At 43.9% G+C, this 16,815-nt stretch overlaps 1 pseudogene; it reads right to left on the reverse strand.

Annotated features, from left to right (window-relative positions):
- Positions 1–403: 403 nt before the first annotated feature.
- On the reverse strand, positions 404–15,090 carry LOC114479445 (wiskott-Aldrich syndrome protein family member 3-like; annotated as a pseudogene).
- Positions 15,091–16,815: the final 1,725 nt, after the last annotated feature.

Here is a 16,815-nt window from a genome sequence, read left to right on the forward strand (position 1 = left end):
ACAAATAAAATGGTTCAAAGTGACCAAAGATAATGGAAAAGGTGTTGAAATGGGATTTTAAAAACCACAGAAATTGGTTAAAAGTTGTAAATTAGAGTGGATAAAAACAGACAGAAAGTGTTAATATTGAAACAATTAGTTTAAACTGGTAAATAATAAACATGACAAATAGTGAATGTGGTTAAATTAGCAAAAATAATCATGAAATCTGGTGAAAAGAGGTTAAAACTGACAATGTGTCAACATACTGTATGTGACATTAGGTGTAAAAGTGGTGGAAAGCGTTTATAAGTGTTGAACATGTGTGAAGTGTCAGAAATGGGAGTAAAAATAGCAAAATACTTTACAAGGAGCAAAACTATGGCAAGAAAAAGTGATAATAGGTTAAAATATGGAGAGTTTTGGTGTAGTTGCAGAAAAAGGGTAAAAATAAGCAAAAATTGGCTCAAATTATTCAGAAAATATTTTATATTATGTTTCTTGAAAGCATCTGGTGACCCCCTCCCCAAAATTGAGAACCCCTGCCCTAAGGGACCACCAACCGGCACAGAGACGTAACCAGTCCAACCAGCTCTGACTGGTTTAGGGTTCAGTGGCACTTCTGTGTCATTCTGGTTTAGGGTAAAGGGGTTAAACTAGTGGATTAGTTAATCTGGTTCCGATGGATCAGGACTAAACTACCGTCCTGTAGGGGGCGCTGTAAGAAGAAGAGAAAGATCAATGCTGACTTTCCCATCAGGGTGGGGCATGTTCCTAAAGGAGCCAATCAAGAGTGTGTGACCTCAGTCTGACCATTCCTGGTCGTCGGGCTCAGGGTCGTCCTCTGATTCGCTGTACTCTACAGCGATGCGGCGAGACAAGATGGTGGCCACGTCATTTCCCGTAGGCTCGCGTTTCTTTGCTTCCTCCAGTTCACGCTGCTCCTGAACCTTCCTCAGCTGTATCCCTGGTAACACATCACTATTATTAACTGAAACAAAGTCTTAATCACCATGACAACCAGGCTCCCTCTCACCTCTGCGTATGGCGGCCAGCAGGTCACTGCAAGCGTCATTCATCGGTACGTTTGGATCGCTAGGAATCTGTCTGTTCTCTGTTGCTGTGGTTACCTGGGGTACAGCAGTGGGCGGGACTTGTCGTCCTTGCCATGATGGGGAGGGGGTGTAGTTGGGGGAGGTGTGGTGGGCGGGGGACTGTAAGGGCGGGAGTGGGCGGGGCCTACTTCTCACTTATAAAGCCCTAAATGGACAGGCACCAGTCTATCTCAAGGAGCTTGTAGTGCCATACAATCCCCCCAGAACACTACGCTCTCAAAATGCTGGACTACTCGTTGTTCCATTCGTCTCTAAAAGTAGTATAGGAGGAAGAGCTTTCAGTTATCAGGCCCCACTTCTCTGGAACCATCTACCAACCACGGTTCGGGGGGCAGACACCCTCTCTACCTTTAAGGTTAGGCTCAAAACATTCCTCTTTGATAAAGCTTTTAGTTAGGAACCAGCTCATAGCTCATAATTAAGATGCAATAGGCATAGACTGCCGGGGGGGGGGGTCTGGCATGCTCGGTTGGAGAGAGGTTGGAGAGGGCGTTAAGAGAGAGGTCATTTAGGTTAGAGAGGGACCGGAGAGGGTCCCATTCCTCTTTCAAACACTCCCTCTATGTCTGCTTACTCCCTTGTGTGTTTGCTCCTGTACTCCTTCTGGCTTTTGTCTTGCAGGTCCGTGGGATCCTCAGTGTGGAGTTACAGAGTCTCAACAACTCTGTCTCCACCCTTTCCTCTGCACACACCCAACACAGCATAACGTGGATGGCTGTTCATCATAGGAATGGGATCCACACAAGGTTCCTGCTGCTTAACAGAAGGTTTTCCTTGCCGCCATGATGAATTCATGTTGGGTGTGGGATACATATGTATGTGTATATACGTATATATGCATATGTGTGTATCCATAAAATGAAGAGTCCGTCCTTAAGACTGCTCTACTGTAAAGTGCCTTGAGATACCATTGGTTATGATTTGGCGCTATACAAATAAAGATTGATTGATTGATTGACAGGGACCGGTTCAATTGGACGACAGGTTGATGACCTTTGAGATTGTTACCATAGTTACCTGCAGTGGGTTTCCCCATGTGGGTGGAGCTGTTGGCCAATAGCATGAGAGGAGGAGGAGGGGGCGGAGCTGGAGGGATCTGACGTTCACTGAGGAGTTGGAAGGTCAAAGGTCAAGTCTGTGTGTGTTTGTGTGTGTGTGCGTGCACGTACTTGGTCTCCTTAGCTGCGTTCTGATTGGCTGTGCTGTTCTGCGGCACCAGCTGTTGGCTCTGCTGGTTTTGTCGCAGTGAGTGCTCCCTGCCGGTCGCCGTGGTGACCGCTGAGGAGGGTCGGAGGATGTGGTCCAATGACTGAGTCTGTCTACTCCTACTGGTTGCCATAACGACGTGATCTTTCCCCTCACAACTGTTGTCATGGACACCTGACCTGTGAGAGGACACACCCCCATCACATGACCAATCACTACTGTGCGCGTGCGTGCGTACCGGTCAGGTGACACAGAGCCCTCTGAGGTGTGGTAAGGTGAGGGCGTGGCTCTAGCGTCTGGACGGAGCTCCTTGTCGTAGGCCATTAGGTTCCACTCCTGGCGTCTGTTACGAGCTTTCCTAACCTTCAGAGAAACGGAACGTCACATTGGTCAGAGGATGGAGAAGAAGGAGGAGGAGCTTCACCTTCTTCACTTCCCGACCAGAAGAATCGTCCACATGTTTCTGCTCCTGGAGCACACACACAGAAAGAGAGAGCAGACGAATGATTGTTGGATGGCTGTTGGATAATGATGGGTATCGGTTGGATGGACCTTGTGCCGTCTCTTCTCCTTGCGTTTGTTCTCCGTGGCTTGGAGCATCTTCTCTTTCCACAGGATGAAGAAGTAGGAAGGATCAGTGTAGATCTTTAGCCCCTCCTTCTCATCATCTCTGCACACAATACAGGGGGTGGGGTTTATACCGACCAATAGGGAGTCAGAATGTTGGGGGCGGGGGCTTAGAGGTAAGGATACGAGATGTTCTGAGAATCACTAGTATACCAACTCTGTTTACTTGAACATTAACGCTTCTGACCCAGGGTTTCCACTGGATACGTCTCCGCTGCGCCACGGCACTGATCCGGTATTTCACTGCTGTCCGCCGTCCGGTAATTCACACCGGTTGCGTTTTGAGTGCGCCGCGGTGCGCTCCGTTTGAAGGACTGTGACGTCACGAGACAGAGCAGTTCTCACGATATTTATGTAATCGCGTGAGAACGCGGTTAAATGTATGTGTTCTAAACACAACAATAAACAGGTCAGTGTTCCTAAATAAGGAGAACAAGAAGGTTGGACTCCGGATTTGTCATAGACACATTTTTTATCAACAGTCAACAGAGAAGAGATAAAACTGTAAAACATGAACTAAATCAAAGTTGCTGCAGTTTACAGTGTAGTTACATTATGAGAGGAAACAATATAGTGGATGTGAATTTTTTTACACATTGACGTTTTGGTGATGTAGGTATTTGAAATATAATCTGAAGTGTTTTACTTTGAAAAGTAACCCGATATTTTATTGCGGAGTACGTGCCTAACTTCCTGTTTAGCTTCATTTGCTCTGTGCTGATTGATGCGTCGTGCTCCAGTGTCCACCAGAAATAGAAGTCCTGTATATATCTGGTGGAGGGCACTGGACTACCACATCTATGAAGGAGCAGACACACACTACAGTGGACCTGGTGGAGATTAACACATAGACTAAAGTGGAAACCTATCAGCATCCAGTGGAAACTGGGGGTTAGCATTAAATCTACGGCACCAATGACAGCCAACCATGCACCCTCTCACCAGCCAGAGTGGAGGACCTCGAAGAGTTCATCGACCGATATTACGCCGCGTACGTGATGGAAACCGGACCTATAGCCATGAGCACATCAGGTAAGTTTGCAAAATGCCAAAAAAATATAATCCTCCATGGATACGTCAGATCTGGAGGCAGAATCTCAGACAGAGATTCTAAAATCCATTAATAAGAGGCTGGGTGTGGTCGATTTACTGCACCAAGACTTTCAGGAAATGAAGACCAGCCTGGAATTTGCATACCAACAATTCAGGACTTACAAAAAGACAATCAAGATATCCATTTGGCTTTATCTGCGGTGACCTCGGAGGTAAAATAGCTGAAAAATGAAAACAAGCTTCTTAAAGAGACAGTCCTGGATATTCAATCTTGCAGTATGCGAGATCTTCTCAGGTATTCAAGAAACCCTCAATGACGACCCAGAGGCTCAGCTGAAAAACTTCATGTCATCTGCACTTAAGATATCGGCAGAAACCGTGAAAAACATCACCTTTCGCCGTGTCCATCGTCTCGGTCTACGTAGAGGTAATCCACCCACGCCCTATCATTGACAAATTTGAACACTTTCAACAGAAAATCCAGGTTAAAAGTAAAGGTCGGGAACTTAAAGGTACGCAATTTTACATGAATGATCAATTCCCTCGAGAAATAAACGAATGTCAAAAATCCCCGTATCCTATTTTTAAGGAAAACCGACAGAGGCCAAAATTAAAAAAGCTTTACATAGATGGCCAACTGTTTAGGGATTTGAACATCACCCCCTGACTGTACTAACAAACAAAAAAAAAAAAACAGATTATGCATGAGTTAAATGTTGATTCATTTTGGGTTAAATGATTTAGCCAAGGAGGAGTCTGAGGTGTTAAAGCAGGATTTCACCCATCTGCTAAAAACTGTGAGCTGTATACAGCCTAAAGTGTTCATCAGTGGCCAGATACCTCCAGTCCACAAAGGAGATCTGAAATTCTCAAGGATTTACTCTCTGAATAAATTTTTGTCTTCGGCTTGTGCTGCCCTTTCACTAAATTTTATAGAAAATTTTCCTATTTTTTGGGAACGTGGTCATCTTTTTAGAGCAGATGGACTGTGTCTAAACAAGGCTGGAGTAAAACTCTTCACATCCAACTTGTTTTACTTCACCAGTCACACTGCTATCAGTTCTGATAAAGACAGAGGACAACATGTACCATCAGAGAACAAAACAACAAGGAAAGAACATGGAGTCCATGAGCTTCCAGCAAGAAATCAAAATCACCAAAATGAAGAGGTCAACCCAACCCCCACATCTCAGGACCCACCTGCTTCACCCCAAAATTCACCTACTTCCACCTCATCCAGCTTCTCTCCTACCCCTGCCTTCTTGGATTTAACTGCCCAGATGAACGAGCTGGTTCTGGCTGGTACAGGACTGACACCCCACCCTTTACCCCACCATGGTCCCATCTTATCTCCTCTAAAGAACCAATCAGCACCACCCATCCCTCCTCAGTGATACCAGGCCCAGGATCACTCTTCTCCTCAGGCCAGATGTGTTCATCTTAGAGCGACACAGGTCTGATGTGTGCTGGGTCTAGACTGCAATAGCTCTATTTTTAGGAACAACCAGAAAAAGTCAGGGCCTTATGGAGTTAATGCAGCTTCTTTAATTCCTGTGGTGACAGGTAACACAGGTAAAATTGTGAAATTAAAGAAAAACAAAAAGCTTAATTGAGATAAAAATGTGACTCCTATAACATGTCATTCAAAAAGTCCACCAGTGTCTCCAGTAAAGTCTTTAAAATTAGCTCTTCTTAATGTTAGATCTCTTGTTAACAAGTCACTAATAATTAATGATATTATTTTAACACATCACTTGGACTTTTTATTTCTTAATGAAACATGGTTGAATGATGGTATCAGTAATACTATTCTCAATGAAAGTGCACCACAAGACTTTATTTATTTAAATAAGTGTCGTACTTGCAGGAAAGGTGGTGGAGTTGCTGCCATTTTTTAATCAATATTTCAGTGCAAAGAAATAACATTTGGTGATTTTATCTCCTTTGAATATATGTCATTCTTACTGAAGGGTGATTCAAGAGTTCTGTTTTTAGTCGTTTATAGACCCCCAAAATATTCTGGAGAATTCATGGATGAGTTTGCTGAACTGCTGTCAGTTGTATGCACTGAATACAACTTTTTAATAATAACAGGTGACTTAAATATTCATGTAGACAATTACACAACATGTGACTGGTCCGACACACACTCAAGGTCACACTTTGGATCTGGTTATCTCTAAAGGTGTTGATATCTCTGCTGTTGATGTAAGAGACTTAGCTCTATCTGATCATTTCTGTCTTTTTTGACCTAGACACTGTAACATCTGTTCACCCTAGTTATGTGTGTTTAAAGAAAAGGTACATAAATGACAACACAAGTGCACAGTTTATGGAAACCATAGCAATGACACCAACATTGAGTGCTGAGACAGTTGATGATCTTCTGGATGAGTTTAATACAAAAGTCTGTAATGTCATAGATGTGGTGGCTCCAATCAAAACTAAGAGAAAACCAAACACACAGAAAACATCTTGGAGGAGGACTGAGATAATGCAGAATTTGAAATCTGACTGTAGAAGAGCTGAGCGTAAATGGAGATCAACAAAACTCCAAATTCATCTAGAACTATACAAAATAAGTCTGTGAAAATTCAATGATGGTTTGTTCAAAGCAAGGCAGCAATACTTTTCTGAAATTATTTCTAAAAATGTCAACTCTTGCACGTTGTTTTCTGTAGCTGAAAAGCTCACAACCCCCCCAGATCAGATAGCCCCTGAATTACTGTCAGCTGGAAAATGCAATGAATTTGCTGTATATTTCAATGAAAAAATACAATCATTAAGGTCAAACATCAGAACAAACCAGCAAAATAACAAAAAGCTTGAACAGCTTCAACCACTGAGGGAGGAGTCAACTACAATGTTAGAGTTTATTACAGTGAACCCAAAAACAATAGAGGAGACTGTTCAGCAGCTGAATCCATCAACGTGTTGCCTTGACACAAAACCCTCAAACTTCTTTAAAACTGTTGTAAAGTCAATTGTCACTGATTAGTGTCAGATAATTAACTGATCATTCCAATCAGGCACCGTACCAAAATCCCTGAAAGTAGCTGCTGTTAAACCTCTGTTAAAAAAGAGAACACTGGATGCCTCTATACTGGCTAACTATAGACCAATCAGAACCTTCCATTCATGGCCAAGATCATTGAGAAGGTGGTCTTCAACCAACTGAGTCAATTCTTAACATTCAACAAAATATTTGATAAATTTCAGTCAGGTTTTGGTTCTCATCACAGCACAGAAACTGATCTGATCAAAGTGATCAATGACATAAGGTTGAACACTGATTCAGGAAAAGTATCTGTTCTCATTCTGTTGGATCTAAGTCTACATTTGACACTGTAGATCATACAATGTTGTTGCACAGATTGTAAACATGGGTTGGACTAAATGTTAAAGTAATGGTTTAAGTTCTACTTGGAGGATCAAAGTTCTTTTGTAAGCATTGGATACTTTGAATCTGACAGAGTACCAATGTCCTGTGGGGTTCCTCAGGGATCTGTTCTTGGACCTCTTCTGTTTAGCCTTTATATGCTTCCTTTAGGACACATTTTACACAACTGTAAGGTTGATTATCAGAGCTACGCAGATGATACACAACTATATCTATCACTGAACCCAGATGACTATGGTCCCATTGAGGTGTTGTGTGACTGCTTAGAAAAAGTAAACTGATGGATGAGTGAAAACTTCCTTCAACTAAACCATGACAAGATGGAGGTGATTGTCTTTGGTAACAATGAAAAGAGGACTGCTGTCAGCAAGTATCTGAGTCTGGATCTTTAGAAGATAAAGACCAAGTCAAAAACCTTGGTGTTCTGATTGACTCAGATCTGACATTCAGCATCAGATCAAATCTATCACAAAAACATCTTCTACCACCTAAAGAACATCTCCAGAGTGAAAGGTTTAATGACTCAGAAAGATCAGGAGAAACTGGTCCATGCTTTTATCTCCAGCAGACTGGACTATTGTAATGGCCTTCATCAAACATCTACAGCTGGTTCAGAACGCTGCAGCTCAGGTCTGAACCAGAACAAAGAGGTCAGAACACATTAGTCCAGTTTTAAAGTCTTTACACTGGCTCCCAGTCAGCCTCAGAGGAGACTGTAAAGTTCTGCTGCTGGTTATAAATTTGTGAATGGGTTTGGTCCAGAATACATCAGTGAGATGTTAGTCAGGTATGAACCCAGCAGGTCTCTGAGATCTATGGACACAGGTCAGATAGTGGAGCCCAGAGCTCACAGTAACCATGGTGATGCTGTGTTTAGTTGTTATGCTGCAAAGAAGTGGAACAAACTGCAGCAGAGCTGAAGTCAGCATCACATGTGAACATTTTTAAATCAAAGTTAAAGGAACTTTTTTATCTACTGTATATAATTGAGAGAGAGATTTATGGTCATGTTGATGATGTCATGTGTTTGTTGATGATTTTAATTGATTTTACTGATGATTTTAAATGTTCTTATTGATTTTGAACAATTGAATGTTTTATCATGTAAAGCACATTGAGTTTCCTTGTGTATGAAATGCGCTATACAAATAAATTTGCCTTGCCTTAATATTGAAAGGATAATTCTCCACTCATGGTGAAGTTAAGGTAGCACTATTTTAAAATGTATGTGTGTGTGTGTGTATATGTATATAAAAGGAAAAAATAAATTAAATCATGGATATGGATCTCACTATGGGATACACACTCCTTGTAGCCCTCAGAATCACTTATCAATTAGCCAAGATCTGATTGGCTGGAAAGAACTTTCCATCCGCCGGGGACACTCCCACCCTCTATAAAAGGGAGGGCGGATGTAGAGTTCCTCATTCAAACACCTCTTCTCTCTCTCGTATATCTCGCGTTCTTATCGGATAAACTGTCCACAGGCGGATTCCTTCGGGATTTCCAGTCACGGCCTTTATGGACTCTGCTGCTGTCCGTGGCCTCAGCTGGGGCTCCCAGGCCTGCTGCCTTTGCCGCCGTTTCCACACCTTCCTCCTCTTTCCCAAGCTTAGACACTGTGGGGCTGTGCAGGCGTGCTGTGGCGCCTCTCCATCTTGTGGCCCACCGTCGTAACGGGGGCCATTAGGTCCCGTTATCTGAGTAAGCTTACCACCTCCTAGGACCCGCAGGGACAAATCCTTCCCATTTTCCTGGAGCCGTTGCTGGAAGGACCGCCCTTTCAGTGGAAAGTCTTATGTGACAGCCATCTCCATACCCTCGACTGTGAGGGTATGGAGAGCCTCGGACTGCTCAGAACGCCGCACGCTTGTTCCTGGGGGTATGGCTCTGCTCCACCAGCAGGGGGTGCCGCCTTGACAGGGTTGGCTCCTCTGCTGTTAAGCAGGCAGCTGCCGGTTGGGCTTTCTAGTATTTCTTTCTAGTAGTGTGTGATCCGTCGCCTTCAGAGGGCGCCGTTTTGTCACAAATGGTTTCTCCGGCCACTGGCACCCTGCCTCCGGGAGAAGGCGCCACCGTACCAAGGCCGGTGCCTCCCTGGCTGAACGAGCCGGAACGCTTATCCACCCTCTCCGCTAAGAGAGAGAAATGGGCAGCAATCGCAGGCTGCAGTTTGCGTCTGTCCCTCCCCGTTTTGCTGGTGTAATACACACTCAGGCCCAGGGGGGCCCGGCCCAAGTATTGCAAGAGGAGATTTGTGGGGTGTTCGAGGGCAGGTTGATGAGAAGCTGCTGGGAAGCAAACCTCCGATGATGTCACATAAATTATTTGGAGTTGTCAGCGGTGTTTCTCTCACTGATCCACTTCCTCCCGTCTCCCAGGGGATATCATGTCCTGGTGAGGACAGACAGTACCACAGTGGTGGCGTATATCAACCGCCAAGGTGGTTTACGCTCCCGTCGGCTGATCCTGTAGAGTTGTGATCATCTCCTCTCTTTGAGAGGTCCTGAATGTCGACGCAGACCTGCTGTCTTGGGGCGCGCAGGTGTACGGAGGTTACACCCACTGGTGGTGCAACAGTTGTGGACTTGCTATGGACAGGCCGAGGTGGATCTGTTCGCCGCGGAAAAAAACACGCAGTGCGCGTTGTTTTTCTGGCAGTGGTTCTCATTACAACTTAATAATTCATTATTTTAATTAATAATGTTTATTATTGGCTAAGCGAATTAGTGACGTCTGTGCGCTCTCTGTTCACCCATCATGTGCTCAGCTCTTCCTGGGCGATGTGAGGATTATTTTAGCCCAACTCGGCCTTTGTGCAGACGGTGGTGGACTCTTCATCTCCCTTTGACCTGTTGACCTTCTGTTCGTCTGCTGTGCTAATTCCCACAGGGGGAAGCCTATTGCTAAGCAACACCTGTCACAGGTGATGGGGCCGTTGCTTTGGCAATGGATCCCCATCACCAAGAACAATGGGGGTCATTGTTTTGCCCTACGAGGGTTGGGGTCTGCGGCTGCCTGAGGGCCTGCACGCACACTCGACCTGATGTCCCGCCACGTCCTGGGCCTTGTTCAGGGGAGTGTCTGTTCAGGACATTTGTGCAGCGGCGAGTTGGTCCTCATCCTCACGTTTGTCCGGGTTTACATGCTGGACTGTTTGCTGTCCTGATATATAACGGACTATGCCTTGCGGGCTGGTTTTTTTGCTCGATAAGCATGTCTGCACCACGGGAGCTGCCATATCCCATAGTGAGACATCTCATGAAACATTATGAAATAGAACTTTAGGTTCTGTATCTAACCCCGGTTCGATGAGTAATATGAGTGGAATGTCTCACCAGACAACTCTCTTTCAAATAATTCCATCGCACATAAAATTTCCTCAAAAGTAAATCCTATAATTATTAGCGATCGTGTCTTGATATCCCTCACCCTGCAGTGTGACTCTATCAGAAATTATTCTCTCTATGGCGCTTTAATGCTTCATTACTTAATGACAGTGAATTTGGAAAAATTACAAGAAAAGAATGGGAAGACTTTCTGGGTTATTTTGAATTATTATTCATTAATTTTCTGTGGATTGTTTTAGGATTTCCTTTGGAAAACATAGGAAGAGAAACCAAATATATTACGTGACCATGTGACTGTCAGTAGTGACAGGGCAGCACCACATCATCACGGCATTGGAGGCTGAAGTACTCTGTCCAATCAGAGATCGACCATTTCACCTGTGACGTTGTTCAGAAAGTTTTGTGCGCTTGGCAAATAAAATGTGTGAAAGCAAAGCAGACCAAATTAATATGCAACAATGTTGCAGATTCACCACCTGAACCTCACCAAGTCCACCAGACTATATGTGTGAAAGGAGCCAGGATGTTGGAGGCAGGGTTTACAGTGACCTTTAAGTAGTCAGGATGTTGGGGGCGGGGCTTACACTGACCTATAAGGAGTCAGGATGTTGAGCGGTGGTGGCTTGTCACAGCGTTGGTACGTTTCCAGCACAGGGTTGAGGATAGTGCTCTGTGTCACCACCTGCTGGTCCTGAATGGTAGTGCTACGGAACGCCTTTCGCATGTTTATGTCCTGAAGAGAAACTGACAGGAGCAACAGACGGGAGTCAAACTACAGACACAGTTTGTCTCTCTAAGAAGGTTCAGAGGTGATTTTTGTTGCTGTTCAAATTTGTGGCTGCCTCTTAAGCCATGCTGTGAGTTAGAGTTAGTGTTCACCAGGTAGCATGTTGACCAGTTGAATTACAACACGGTGTACCTTCTTCTACAGTAGAGTCCAGCTGAGTGACCTTCACTGACAGGAGGTTGACCCTCAGTTGTAAACTGTTCATCCTCATAGAGAAGCTGCTTGCCTCAGAGAACAGCTCTGAGAAGATGTCCTCAGCATGATGACCTGGTCTCACACACACACACACATACAAGGACAAAAACATACACACCTGCAGGTAAATAAAGGTGAGAGTATCGCTATGGTTACCAAACATAGCGATATGTTGGTTATACCAGCCTGTGATTGGCTGCTCTGGTTAGATCTGTGAAGATAAGCAGGTCTGGTCCTAGTCAGCAGGTGAGACAAATCAGCTATCTAAACTTGAGGCCTGTCTAAAGGACATTAGGGCCTGGATGGACCAAAATTTTCTTCTTCTCAACTCAGACAAGACTGAGGTCATTGTACTGGGCCCACGACACCTTAGAGAAACCTATGCTAGCCTAACTGCCCTAGATGGCATTACTCTGGCACGAAGCACAACTGTTAGAAACCTTGGGGTTCTATTTGATCAGGATTTATCCTTCAACTCTCACATAAAACAAACTTCAAGAACTGCCTTCTTTCATCTCTGTAACATTGCTAAAATCAGACCTATCCTGTCTCAGGGCGACGCCGAAAAGCTAGTCCATGCTTTTGTTACCTCTAGACTGGATTATTGTAATTCTCTTTTAGCAGGCTGCCCGAGCAAGTCGCTTAAGACACTTCAGCTGGTTCAAAATGCTGCAGCACGTGTACTGACTAAAACTAGGAGAAGATATCACATTACTCCTGTATTAGCCTCTCTGCATTGGCTTCCCATAAAATATAGAATAGAATTCAAGATTCTTCTTCTCACTTATAAAGCCCTAAATGGACAGGCACCAGTCTATCTCAAGGAGCTTGTAGTGCCATACAATCCCCCCAGAACACTACGCTCTCAAAATGCTGGACTACTCGTTGTTCCATTTGTCTCTAAAAGTAGTATAGGAGGGAGAGCTTTGGTAAATGGTAAATGGACTTGATTTTTTATAGCGCTTTATCACCACACTGAAGCAGTCTCAAAGCGCTTTACATATCAGCTCATTCACCCATTCACACACCAGTGGGACAGGACTGCCATGCAAGGCGCTAGTCGACCACTGGGAGCAACTTAGGGTTCAGTGTCTTGCCCAAGGACACTTCGACACATAGTCAGGTACTGGGATCGAACCCCCAACCTCTCGATCAGAAGACGACCCACTACCACCTGAGCCACGGTCGCCCTTTCAGTTATCAGGCCCCACTTCTCTGGAACCATCTACCAACTACGGTTCGGGGGGCAGACACCCTCTCTACCTTTAAGGTTAGGCTCAAAACATTCCTCTTTGATAAAGCTTTTAGTTAGGAACCAGCTCATAGCTCATAATTAAGATGCAATAGGCATAGACTGCCGGGGGGGGGGGGTCTGGCATGCTCGGTTGGAGAGAGGTTGGAGAGGGCGTTAAGAGAGAGGTCATTTAGGTTAGAGAGGGACCGGAGAGGGTCCCATTCCTCTCTCTAACACTCCCTCTATGTCTGCTTCTTCCCTTGTGTGTTTGCTCCTGTTCTCCTTCTGGCTTTTGTCTTGCAGGTCCGTGGGATCCTCAGTGTGGAGTTACAGAGTCTCAACAACTCTGTCTCCACCCTTTCCTCTGCACACACCCAACACAGCATAACGTGGATGGCTGTTCATCATAGGAATGGGATCCACACAAGGTTCCTGCTGCTTAACAGAAGGTTTTCCTTGCCGCCATGATGAATTCATGTTGGGTGTGGGATACATATGTATGTGTATATACGTATATATGCATATGTGTGTATCCATAAAATGAAGAGTCCGTCCTTAAGACTGCTCTACTGTAAAGTGTCTTGAGATACCATTGGTTATGATTTGGCGCTATACAAATAAAGATTGATTGATTGATGATGGAGATCACTGAGAATTCCAGGGGTCACAGTGGGGGACAGTCACTGCTGTGGTATCTGTCATTGTGTCCTTGGGCAAGGCACTTCACCCACATTACATGGTATGAATGTAGTGTGTGTGTGAGTGGTGGTGGTGGTGGGAGGGGCCTATGGTTCACTATGGCAGCCTCGCTTCTGTCAGTCTGCCTCAGGGCAGCTGTGGCTATGATAGTAGCTTACCACCACTAAGTGTGGAGTGAAAGAATAATCCCTTAATTCTGTAAAGCATATTTGAGTGTCTATGAGAAAGCACTATATAAAATGCATTATTAATAAACAATGAGAATCACACCTTTCTACATCAAATTAAAAAGAATAATAAATGATTAAACTCTGTGAATGGATAACAGTGTATCACTCACTTAGGCCTCCCAGCTGTTTGATGACCGCTGCCAGCATACAGTTGGTCACACACTCCAGCTCACTGACCACACCTTCAGGAAGAGCAGAACGGCACAGGAACCGTGCGCTCAATGATCCTCTTCACCAACGGCATAACTGACCTATGACACACACACAGAAAGCTGTGACTAATCTGTGTTTTCATCGTTATGGGACACACACTGACTGTAAATTAAAGACAGATGTGGGCTGCTGCTGGCTGCGGTCTCCATGGTAACGCAGCATCCCTCCATCACACTCTGCTGCCTCCATCGTCCCCAAGGTTACTGTTGCTAGGAGACAGAGCACAGTTTCTCCTGTGGTTAGTGCAGCTGCAGTCATGTGACTGATCACATGACTGCAGCTGTTCTGATATATCAGTCAGTCACAATAAGTTACACTAATGTTGCTATGACACCATTATAACATATAGTCACGTGTCCAACTCTTTGAATAATACACTTTTATAAGATATTTATCTGAAAATCAAAGATAACATTTTAAAAGTGATACAATTATAAAGGAAGAAGCGCTGTGCTCTGATTGGCTGCTTGCGGCGCACACGCTGACCCTCGGTGTGACGTCATTCGTTGACCCTCTCTTACTACTACGACAGTGACGTGACAGGCGCAGACAGGCTGTCACACCGTGCAGGAGTGACGTCACAGCTGCAGTGTGCAAGGCAGCTGATCGGAGACATGACGTCATCTGATGGTTTTACGATAATGAAGGATGCTGATAGATGTAACGGCCACGCGCACATCGGTCACTGAGTTATCCCGGCGCACGTGCACGCGCGTGTGTGTGCTGGACTTACCGCGGGTTTCTCCGGTGTCCGCTCGTGAGATCCTCCGACTCTACTCGGCAACTTTCGACTATTTTCGGCTCCTTTTGGCCGAAGTCACGACGTCAGCGTTGTTCCTTCTGTTTAAATCAGAAAATAGATGGAAAGATATTTTATTTTCAGACACTGTTTATGGAGTTATTATTATTACATCACATTGTGTGTTTTAAATGTAATTATTACATCACAGGGCGACCGTGGCTCAGGTGGTAGTGGGTCGTCTTCTGATCGAGAGGTTGGGGGTTCGATCCCAGTACCTGACTATGTGTCGAAGTGTCCTTGGGCAAGACACTAGGAACACCAAGTTGCTCCCAGTGGTCGACTAGTGCCTTGCATGGCAGTCCTGTCCCACTGGTGAATGAGCTGATATGTAAAGCTTAGAGACTGTTTCAGTGGTGATGAAGCTCTATATAAATCATGTTCATTTACCATTCTGTGTTGTAAACTTCATTACTTTAGATTTTTTCCAAAGGTCAATTGACATGAAAACTTAGTTACTGCTCAGTTTGATGGTTTGAACATTCTGTCTACATTCTATAAGTCTATGAACTGTTTATAAACGTAATGGAGGATTTTATTTAGTGTTGAGGAATGAATGAATGTAAAAAACATTACATTATCTGAACCTCTTTCCTCATCTCTTACGCTTTCATGTGTTAGGGGCGGAGCTTGTGCACATCCAGGCCCACCCAGATTGACAGATTGTCCACCCCCAGTGAGATTCATGGAAAAAAAATTAAAATAGGTCTATAGTTTTTTTTTTTTTTTTTTGGAATATAATTTCAATTATAGTTATTTTCTTAAACATTTAAAATTGAATATACACAAAAAATAAAATCTTCTTTAAAGTGATTGACTGATGTCCGGTGCAAAACTTCACCAGCGATCAGAAGGCGGGTTACTGGTGCAGCTTTGAGCAACTTTTTCAAAAAACCACGTGAGACTGAAGAAAATTTGTACCAGGCTGTCCTCAAAAAGTCCGCTAGTCATCACGAGGCGTTCTCAGGGAATGAGGGAAACACGTCCTCATCACCAGCGGTGCCGCTAGGATTCAATTTCTTGATATAGTATTTGATATTAATGATGGAGCAGACACAGCTGTCAGTGATTACTGTGATTGCTGGCCCTGATAATCAATGCATCGTTATCTCTCCTGTGTGTGTGTAAGATACGAGTGTGAAGTGCTGTTACCTGCTGCAATGAAGCGAGGGCGGAGATTACAACACACAGAAGTGAGCGAACAAATCACACGGCAATACAGGCTGTTATTATGTTACGCTGTATGAGAAAAGGTAGAATCAGAATAATTTGATTGCCAGTTAATTTAAAACAATACAACATTTTGGATGGTGTGAAAAACTAAACCGAACCAGAAACACAATAATAATAATAATAATAAGAAGAAGAAGATGAAGAAGAAGAAGAAGAAATATAAGCATCTTATTAAATCACTGTCGGTAAACATACAGATCATATCTCTCCATCCTCTCTGTCTTTCTCTGTTTCTGTCTGTTTAAACACTTTTAAGCTTCTGAAAGTCCTCATCACTACTACTAACAGTTTTTCAGCTTAGGAGCTATTTTGGGGCCTAAGATGGTTTGTGAATTACTTTATCTTAATATGGAAAAATTCTAAGAAAAATCTTAAAATTTGAGGAAGTCTAAGAATTTTCTAAGAGTGACATCACTAAGAGCTGCTTTTAGCCTTACGATGCTTTGTGAATATGGGCACTGGCCTTTGCCTTAATCTGAAAAAGTGTGAATTACTTCCATTGTACGACTGCACAGATACTGAATTAGAATCAATTCTTGTGAAAACCGAAATCAAATACTTGGGAATTAATCTGTTCAAGGATGTCAAAACAAGAGATGCAAAACATTTTAATGAATAAATTAAAAAAGTTACAAAAAGTCTCAGTTACCGGTTGGTAAGGGACCTTACTATATTTGGTCAAAATGTACTGTCAA

Source organism: Gouania willdenowi, chromosome 1 (assembly GCF_900634775.1).
Source record: "Gouania willdenowi chromosome 1, fGouWil2.1, whole genome shotgun sequence".
Taxonomy (NCBI): Eukaryota; Metazoa; Chordata; class Actinopteri; order Blenniiformes; family Gobiesocidae; genus Gouania; species Gouania willdenowi.